General features: G+C 38.5%; 1 pseudogene; it reads right to left on the reverse strand.

Moving 5' to 3' along the window:
• Positions 1-6,314: 6,314 nt before the first annotated feature.
• LOC101446068 (polycomb group RING finger protein 2 pseudogene) lies at positions 6,315-7,443 on the reverse strand (annotated as a pseudogene).
• Between the last annotated feature and the right edge of the window lie 3,374 nt (positions 7,444-10,817).

The raw sequence follows: 10,817 nt of genomic DNA on the forward strand, positions 1-10,817 counted from the left end.
CTATATCAGTGAGGTGTGACTTAGGCTGAGTCTCTGCCCTCATGCTGGGTCTTATGTAAGTGGAGACACAAAGAAAAAGACACACAGGAAAATGGGAGTGCTGCCATTTTGACCCAGCCATGTGAGAGAGGACTCCAGGTTTTCCTACAGCTGCAGAAAGCCAGAGAAGCCAGAAAGCATGCCAGGGTCCAGCTTCTGTAATCATCAGAGTGAAGAGGCAGGGAGAGAGGTTCCCAAGGTTCCCACAAAGCAGTTGAGGCTGAAGAGACCAGCCATTTGCCTGATAGCCAACTCCTGAACTCTGGAAAAAAAGTAGAGCAGCCGAGACGGAGAGGGAGCCCCAGAGAGAGACATGCTCTATGTCTGATGACCTACCACTGGGCTCTGGAGGGGCCAGCCTGGATGGGAAGGTGGGGCTCTCAGTAGAGAACAGCCACCATCTTGCTTCACCATGTGGCAGGACCTAGGATCACCAGTAGCTGATGTTGATGGGAAAACATCTCTACTGATGCCTTAATTTGGATATTTCATAACCACAGAGCTGTGAATTTTGACCCTAACTAAAATTCCCATTATAAAGGCCAAAACACTTCTGGTACATTGCATCGGCATCATTTGACAAACTAAGATTCCACCCCTGAGAGAATGAGTTATAAACTCCCTGAAGTGTCAAAACATAGTTTAAAAAAATGACCGGTATAGCTGTTAACACATTGTCATGTTTAGATTCAAAGATATTTAGAATTTAAATATTTTATTTTCTCTCATTATGTTAGTAATCTATTACTACATAACAAATTATCCCAAAACTCTGTGGCTGAAAACAACACACATTTATTATCTCACAGTTTCTAAGTGTCAGGAAGCTGGGAGCAGTTTAGCTGGGTTGTTTTCATTTATGCTTTCTTATTAGGCTGCTATCAAGATGCTGGCCAGGGCAGCAGATGTCTCAAGATTTGATTGGGGAAGGATCCATTTCCACATGGGCAGGCCTCCGAAAATCTGCTTCCAGCTCACTTTAGTGGGACTCTTTACAGAGTTACCTAATGTCATAGCAGCTGGCTTTCCCCACAGCCAACTACATAAGAGAGAATGAAAGAGAGACTGTAAGCCTGGGTAATCTCATCTCAGAAATGGTATCTAATTGCTTCTATAAAATATACATTGTAAGAAAGTAAAATAAGTCCAACACACAATCAGAGACAGGAAAATACAGAAGGGCATGATGACCAGGAGGTAGGGAATGTTGGAAACCATCTTAGAAGCTGCCTACTAAAACACATATATTAAGACATTTGAATGTGCTATGAGATACCATAGAATCAGGAGTTTACTCAGGATTGTGAGGACATTGTCAGGTCATAGGATACTGCTCTGGGAGAAACTTTTGTCATAATTGGAATAAGATTAACCACATGTATGGCAGACAGTGTTTACACCTATGTGTATGATAATTCTTGGCCCAAGCTTCCCTTTAGAGACTGATTATTTTTATCCTGTAAACCAGCTAGTCCTTTGTTCAGAATTGTTATATTTTATCATGATTTTTTAGATTCAAAAATAATTTTTCCTAATTGAAATATTGATTGGACCAAGACATTTTAATACAAAGAAGGAAAATTACATTCTAACCGATAATTACAAAACTCTTAATAATATTTTAGCTACCCCTAATGCAACAGAAATATAGTAAATACAAAACAAATATGTTGTCAGTTGAAGGCAACCCAGTACCTCCAGAAGTTATTTTCTTTAACTCAGTTTCTTTGAATAACCACATTGTCTAAATCACTAATTTCTTCTTTACTATCAACAAACAGGACTGAGCAGGAAATAAATAGGCATGAGATAAGTTTCTACACTTGATCCTACTAGTTATTATCTAAACAACCATGGGCAAGTACTCAAACCCTTTGAAACTTGTTTTCTTCAAATTTGCAGGGAAGAAACCCATATCAGCTTTGCTAGTCTCACAAGGTTATGGAGATTATCAAAGGAGACAATAGTATATATGAATGCTATTGTATTGTAAGTGTATTAAGTTAGTTTTTAGTATATAATATATTAGCAATTATTTAGTGAGCTCTTCCTATAAGCCATATTCTGATAAGAAGATAGACACGTTATCTCAAGGAATTCTGAAAATAATTCTATGAGGAAGAATTTATTCCATTCACTTTGGAGATTAAACAATTAGCTATTGGATAACTTGCCAAGGTCATGGAGTCTAGTGTGGGAGTAATGATTCAAAGCACATATGAATCTCATGACTTTGTTATGGCTATGCTTTTCTACTATTATTAGTTATAGAGATACTTTAGATTTAGAAGGAAGAAAGTCTGTGAGAGACCCTCATAATCACCAAACTAGGGTCTGGTTTTCCCTCCCTCCTTGCTATCAGAGCTCTATTTTATCAGATGTTAGCAGGGATCCCTTTGCTCAAAAAAGGGATGCTCATTCCCTGTGCAGAGGGATAAAACATGATTGGCCATCCTATGGCATCCCCACCTCTTATTCTACCAATTAATCATGGGTTGGCATATAATCTAGTTCAAAGAAGTTCTAAGGGGAATTCCATGCACATTTCTGGAAAACAGTTTCTGTAATGATAAGCAAGAGGGCATTGATGATATTCATCCTCAAAGAGAAGTGTAAAATTCCTGAGGTTTTATTGAGATAATGATTCTATTTATTATTTAAGCTACTATATTAGGATTTTCTGTCACTTACTGCTAAATATATCATAAGTGTAAAGATCGCCTCAGACAAATTAAAGAGAGTCAATGATTCTATAAACAAACAGCCTTTAATGAAGTTTTAAGGTTTTTTTTGTATTTTTGGATATACATATTTGTCAGGGCTTCAGTTTGAAATTTTAATGATTTTCTGCTTTCTCTTTTTTAAAATCCAATAAAGTAGAAATAAGTCAAACATTTTTTTATTCAACACATATTTATTGAAATTAAACAGCATACTCTCAAAGAGTATGAGGAAATCAGAAGCTAAATTAGGAGGAGTTTGGAAATGAAAATACAACATATTAAGCTTATGGGATGCAGTGAAGGCATTGCTGAGAAGGAAATTGTAGCTCTAAATGCTTACATTAAAAATAAGAAAGACATCAAAACAGAGACCTAACCTCAAAACTGGAACTAGTAAAAAAAGAGTTAACTAAACACAAAGGCAGCAGAAGGAAAGAAATAGCAAAGATTAGAGTGAATAGAAATCAAATATTAAACAAAAAAAAAAAGTAGAATTAAACCCAAATTTGGTTCTTTGAAAAGCCATGCGCAGTGCTGATGCGCGCAAGGAGTGCCGTGCTACACAGGGGTGTCCCCCGCGTAGGGGAGCCCCACGCGCAAGGAGTGCACCCATAAGGAGAGCCGCCCAGCTTGAAGGAGGGAGCAGCCTGCCCAGGAATGGCGCCGCCCACACTTCCTGTGCCGCTGACGACAACAGAAGCGGACAAAGAAACAATACGCAGCAAAAAGACACAGAAAACAGACAACTGGGGGAGGGGAGGGGAATTAAATAAATAAAAATAAATCTTAAAAAAAAAAAAAAAAAAGAAAATAGATTTTAAAAAAAAAAGTTCCCAATTATTTAGAGAGATGGACAAAGAGAATGAGAGACAGAATATAAATAACAAATCAGAAATAAAAAGGGGGACATTACTATCAGTGCTGCTGAAATAAAAAAGACTGTTAGGGGATACTATGAACAAGTATATGCCAATAAATTAGATAAGCTAAATGAAATGGACAAATTCCTAGAAACACACAAACTACTTAAATTGACTCAAGAAGAAATAGAAGATATCAACAAACTAGTTACTAATAAAGAGATTGATTCAATTATCAAAAACCTCTCAACAAAGGAAAGCACAAGGCCAGATGGCATTAATATTATATATTATATATGTAATATGTATTAATTTACATTTCAAAGAAGCTCAAAGAATTCCTAGGAGAGTTTACTCAGATCTCTACACCTAAACACATCAGAGCTAAACAGTTGAAAGCCAAAGGCAAAGGAGAATCATGAAAACAGTAAGGGAGCAATGACTCATCTAGTACATGGGCTTCTCCAGGAAAGTAACATTGGTTTTCTCATCAGAAACCATGAAAACCAGAAGGCAGTAAGATGATCCATTCAAAGGGCTAAAAGAAAAAGAGTATCAACAATGAATTCTATATAAAATAAAATCAGTCTTCAAAAATGAAAGATAAATTAACATAATCCTAGATTAAAAACAAAAACCAACTGAGAAACTTCATTATTAGCACACCTTCTCCGTAAGAAAGATTAAAAGTTGTCCTTCATGTTTAAATGAATACTTAAGAAGACATAAAGAGCATTAGTATGGAAACTACATAGACGAATATTTAAAAAACAGTGTAAATGTAATTTAGTTTTAACAAAATTCAATAATTATAATAGTGTTGGTTGGTGAAATTAAATGTATAAAGAAGTAATTTGTATTGCCATAATAATACAAAGAAGGAAGAGAGAACAGAGCTATATTGGAGAAAAGTATTTGTATTTTATTGAAATTAAGATGGTATTAATTGGAACTAAATTGCTTTAAGTTAAAATATAAATTAAGAAAATGAAACAGTATAGTAAAAGAAACAAAAAGGGAATTAAACTAGTACATTAGAAAAGCTCTGCTTACAACAAAAAGTGCAATAAGGGAGAGACAGAGAAACAAAAAGGACAAAAACACATTTTAAACAAAAGTTATAATGGCAGACATAAATCATAACATACATTAAAATAAATGGCTTAAACACTCCAAATCAAAGGACAAGATTGGCAGAATGGATAAAACAAACAATGTTGCCAATTTACACTACTACAAGGACAAATACACTTTAGATTCCAAGACAACGATGTGATGTTCTATCCAGGTCAATTACGCATGAAATGATGATAAAAGATATACCATGCAAAGAATAACCAGAAAAGAGTTGGCATTGTTTTGCTTATAAATTGCAAAGTCAGTTTTAAGAAAGAAATGTTACTAAATACATTGACTAATGACTAGAGGTTCAATATTTATGAAGAAATAACAATTAAAAACATGTATGTACTTAACAGAATCCTAAAATATAAGAAACAAAGCCTAATAGTTGGAGTACCACACTTTTAATAATGGCAAGAACAAGACAATTAGATCAACAGAAAAATCTAAGGTTTGAATAATGCTATAAACCCCTAGAGCTAAGGGTTCTATATGACACTTCATCTAACCCTGTAGAATATTTCATCCAGTAACTAACATACGTTTTTCTCAAATACATTTGGAACAATCACCAGGATAGACCATTTGCTAAGCCATAAAACAAGCCTAAATAAACATAAAAGCACTGTAATCATGCAGAACATGTTCTCTGAACATAATCGAATCAAAAAAAGATGGAAATTTGAGAAATTCAATAATATATAAAACTTTAAAAAACATACTTTTAAATAACCAATGGGTAATAGAAGAAATCCAAAGGGAAAATATAAAATATCTCACAATGAAGAGAACAAAACGTAACAAAACAAAACAGGGAAAGCAGTGTTCAGAATAGCATTTACTCAGTCTTTCCACCAAAACAATTATTAAAGAGGCAGAAACTGTCTGAAACAACTACTTTGAAATTCTGGAAGCCAGAAGGACACTGTATAGCATCCAGGGAAGAGAGAGATGAAGAGATGGATAAATTACGGTGAAGAACACTAAATTGTTCTCGCCCTGCGTCGGCTAACAGTGCCCAGCCCCCACTCTCATGCTGCAAGAGAAAGAAGGTGAAGGAGATTGAAGGAGATGCTTCCTCCACAGTCCACTTAAGCTTCAGAACAAGGGGATAAAATGCGTTTGGAAAAGGCACTCTGTGAGCAACTCTCTGGACATTCAACCATGTGGATGGGAGGGGAACACACTGGTCAGGACAGTAGCCAAGGGTAGGGAAATGGTAGACCCCAATAAGCACACAGCCAATTAGAGTTGTCCCTAGAGCTTTGGAGGTTGGTGGTGCCTCCCAGACCCTATCTGTCTTGCGAAACAGGGAAGGATGACAGGACAGATTTTTACACAGCTTCAAGGAGCCCCTCCAGTCTAACTCTAGGCACCCCGCAAAAAGACAGCAGAAGTAATTACACAAGACCCAATAAAAATAAACACCCCACCCCCACACATACACACACACATGAGGTTTGTTTCCTGTGGCATTTAAATTAATCTGGTTAGTCCATAGATTATATACATACATATTTGGTTTTTCCTGTGTATATGTGTGTGTGTATTTATTTATAAAACCCATCCCCTACCCCTGAGGAGGGAGGAGCTGGGGAAAGGAGAAGAGTTGGACAAAAGGGTCCAGATAAAGTAGAGAGATGGAGAGGCATGGCTGGAAGAGGAAGGGGAGGTTCCCTTTACTCAAGTTAATGGGGAGCATGGGAACTCCACTGACAGTCGTCTTTTGACTTCAGCTGGTGGAGGATGGTGTCTGCAGACAGTTAGAGGTACCCCCGTTGGCTGCTGTGGTTGCACCACTGGCTGTGGAAAGGGGAGCTGGGGAGGTAGGGTGGGTGGTCAGGGGCTGTGGGAGCTGAGAGAGTCATGGAAAGTGGTGGCCAGGCTGCGTAGGGAGAAGGAGGTGGCTGACAGGTTGGCAGACTGGGAACCTTGTGGCTGGACTGACTCACACTCAGATGTCACACTGGTGTTGGTGTCCTCTTTGGGTGCTGTGGCAAGGTAAACCACTTGCAAGCTGGCTGGACACCATGCTTGGGGAGGGGGCCATTCACCACTAGGGGTAGCTGTAGGTGATATCCATGAGAGTGTAGTACTCCTTCAGTGGCACATCATCATAGAGAACCTCCATCTTGTACTCACTGGGCACATTCACCTTGTTGCAGAGAAACTTGGTCAGATGCATGAGCATTGCAGGAAGGGCATCCCTGTCTGCTTTTCTTTGTCCCCATCCACAGTCTCCAAGGCACCCTTCTTCTCCCAGTCCCTGACAACCTAATAGAACTCAGTGGAAAGGCTGAAAATTTCATCATAGCTCAGGGTCCCTTTTTCCTGCTCTAAGACCTTGCCATGATCCTTGATGGAGCCACTGGGAACCTCTTTCAGGGGATATGCTGCATAGAAATCCTTTCACCATTTCATCACATCTTTAAAAAGCCCAGGGACCAATTTCTAGACAGTGTCTTGGAGGGTTTTGTCAGACATGATGCTCAGCAGTGGTATGATTTTGTAGACTGTTCATCACACATGGGGAAGTGTTTGTTGGCCTGCAGGTAGCGTACAATGCAGAATTTGCAGAAGGAATTCAGGCACTCCATCGTGGTGGTAGGATTGTTGATGTACAGCCCATCTCCCCCACAGAGGGCACATGTGAAGTGATGGTTCAGCTCTGTGATTTTGATTTATGTTGTCTGATACATGGTGATAGAGTGGGGAGCAAGGGGACTAGGGAGCATCACTCTGGTTCAGGGTCCTAAGGGTCTCAGGGAGGGAGATGGGATGGAGGGAAGGGGGCTACAGCTATGTCCCTTGCTCTGGCCCTGGGAGAAAGGCCTGACTTAACATTTTAAAATATTGAAATATCTCTTGGACATACCATTATCACCTCTAGTACTAACTATAGGTTCAAATAGAAGGGGCAAAAAGAGTCATGTGTAGAGAAACCACAATGGAGTTTGACTCTGTCACACTGTGGAGGGTAAATTCCCAAGTAGGGTCCACTGGTAGGGCACAAAACTCCTGAGATGTCAGCCCTGACTATAGTGTCTGAATGTCTCCAGAGTCCTCAGGAGCAATGCTATTTGAGGCAATATTTACTTTGGCAGTCAATGAGGTCATGCTGAAATGAACTCCCAACTCACTTCGAAGTCTCTTAGCCATATAAACTCATTTGTCTTTACATTTTTCCCCTTTTGGTCAAGGTCTTTTTTTCAGTTACATTTCTATTTGGTGCTTGGTAGTAATCCCTCAGTGCTAGGGAGGCTCATCCCTGGGAGTTAGGTCCCATCCTGGGGTGAAAGTAATGCCTTTATATGGTGAGTTTGGCTTAGAGAGAGACCACATTTGAGCAACAAGGAGGCTCTAAGGAAGTAACTCTTAGGCACCCTATAATACTAGGCTAAGTTTTAATTTCAAAAGTAAAGGCTCGTAAGTACAGTCATCAATATCAAAGGCCTGCCAACAGTCCATCTTCCTTCACTAGTCATTGCCCCTGTAGTTGGGGGATTCTTGCTGTCACATTAGAGAATGTGGCAGGGCTCTCCAGAATGGGATTCGATATTTTTTTGGTTATTGTGTGAATCTCCATCCAACATGACAATGCCCCATGAACAAGTGAACACATTTATATGCCTTATAGGTATGTCCCAACCTTCTATGCATCCCCCATCACTGACACCCTGCACCAATGATCCTCCCCTGCCACAGTTATAATGCTTCTGTGCCCCAAAACTTCTTAAAAAATGAAGCCAACAAAATAACCAAATACAATTAGTAAGAAAATGAATTAATAATGATAATTTTAAAAATAACAAATAAAATTTAAAAATATTTTAAAAATAGAATAAAAAATATACGAAATTAAATTTCTTTGACATTTTGTCCTTCATCACTGTAAGATATGTTATCTTGTATGTACAGTGAAATTTCTTTATGTTTATTCCCCCAGTGTCTTTTTTTTTTCATTTTATCTTCAGAGAAGCTTTAGTTTACAGAAAAGTGATGTACAGAATTTAGGTGATTCCATATACCCACCAACCTCCCCGTTTTCCCTATTAATAACATCTTACATGTGGATTGGACATTTGTTACAACTGATGTACAAATATTGAACTATTGCTACTAACCATGGTCAATGATTTACATTAGGGTTTATATTTTGGACCATACACTTTTATATATTTTGATGAAATTTAACATGGCCTGTATCCATTATTGGAAGATCATGTAGAACATTTCCATTGCCCCCTAAATGCCCCATGTTCCATCTATTCTATTCCTCCATCTCCTTCCCCTGCAGACCCATGGCAACCACCAAGCTTCACTCCTTGAAGAACAAGATTCATAGTTACTTGCAACAACATTGATGGCTTGACATACTGGCCTGTCCTCTCCTATTAGGCACTGCCTATGCTCTCAAGAGACTCCCAGTCCTGTATTTGGAAACTTAGCAGGACTCCCCAGGATGGGAATCTAACATCTTCTTACATTATATGGGTTTCCACCCACTGATACAACACACTCTCACAAGATGACATCTCACACATTCTTTAGACACCTGTTCCAGGTGCACCCTATCCTGCATATCCACCATACCCCACACTCTACACCAGTAGCTTCCCCTCCCATATTAGCCACTGTGAACATTGGTGTGCATACATCTGTTCATGTTTCTGCTTTCTATTCTTCTGGTATATATCCAGGAGTGAGATTGTTGGATCATATGGCAGTTCTGTAGTTAGCTTCCTGAGGTACCACCAGACTGTCTCCACAATGGCTGCACCATTCTACATTCCCACCAGCAGTGGATAAGTTTTCTCATTTCTCCATATCCTCTCCAACACTTGCAGTCCTCTGTGATTTTAATAGCCACCAGTCTAACGGTTGTAAGATGATATCTCATTGTAGTTTTGTTTTCCCTTCTCTAATAGCTAGTGATGTTGAGCATCTTTTCATGTGCTTTTTAGCCATTTGTAATTCTTTTTTGGAGAAGTGTCTATTCAAATCACTTGTCCATTTTTTAAATGGGTTGTTTGTTTTTTATTTTTGTGGTATAGGGTTTATTTTTTACATGCTGGATATTAGGTTCCTATCAGATATATGGTTACCAGATATTTTCTCCCATTAAGTAGGCTGCCTTTTCACTTTCTTGACAAACCTTTTGAGTTGCAATAGTTTATAATTTTGAGGATATCCCATTTATCTATGTGTTTCTTTCATTGCTTGTGCTTTGGGTGTAAAGTTCATGAAACCATTTCCTAATACAAGATCCTATAGATGCTTCCCTACATTATCTCCCAAGATCTTTATGCTCTTGGTGCTGATATTACAATCTTTGACGCATCTTGAGTTACTTTTTTATAAGGTGTGAGATAGTTTTCCTCTTTCATTCTTTTGCATATGGATATCCAGTTCTCTGAGCACCATTTTTTTAAAGAGGCCATTCTCTCCCTGTTGAGTGGGCTTGCTGACTTTGCCAAATATCAGTTGACTGTATATGTGAGGATCTGTATCAGAATTCTCAATTTGGTTCCATTGGTCAGTATGTCTATCCTCATACCAATACCATGCAGTTTTGACCACTGCAGATTTGTAGTATGTGTTAAAATCAAGTCTAATTCAGTTTTCTTTTTTAGTATGTCTTTGGCTATTCAGAGCCTCTTGCCTTTCCAAATAAATTTCATGGTTAGCTTTTCCAATTCTGTAAAAAATACTGTGGTAATTTTTATTGGGATTGCATCAAATCTGTAAATTATTTTGTGTAAGATAGACATCATTTTTTGGCTGTCCATGTACCAACTGGTCTCTGAATCTCAAAAGAAGTGCAAACCTACTCTCCAGTGGTTGTCTGGACTCATCCAGGACAACTAACAAGGAGATGATGATGGACAATGGCCATCTCAAGGAATATAGCGTCTGCAACTGCAAGCAACATAGTACCATCCAACTGCCCATGTGATATAAACCCCCTCTCATTTAGAGTGGGAGTGGGCATCGCCATCCCAGAATCCTCAGAATTGGGGAATGAATGATGGACTAGAGTAGAATTACTGGTATTCTACTATAAAATTATTGT

This window comes from Dasypus novemcinctus, chromosome 10 (genome assembly GCF_030445035.2).
Source record: "Dasypus novemcinctus isolate mDasNov1 chromosome 10, mDasNov1.1.hap2, whole genome shotgun sequence".
Lineage (NCBI taxonomy): Eukaryota > Metazoa > Chordata > Mammalia > Cingulata > Dasypodidae > Dasypus > Dasypus novemcinctus.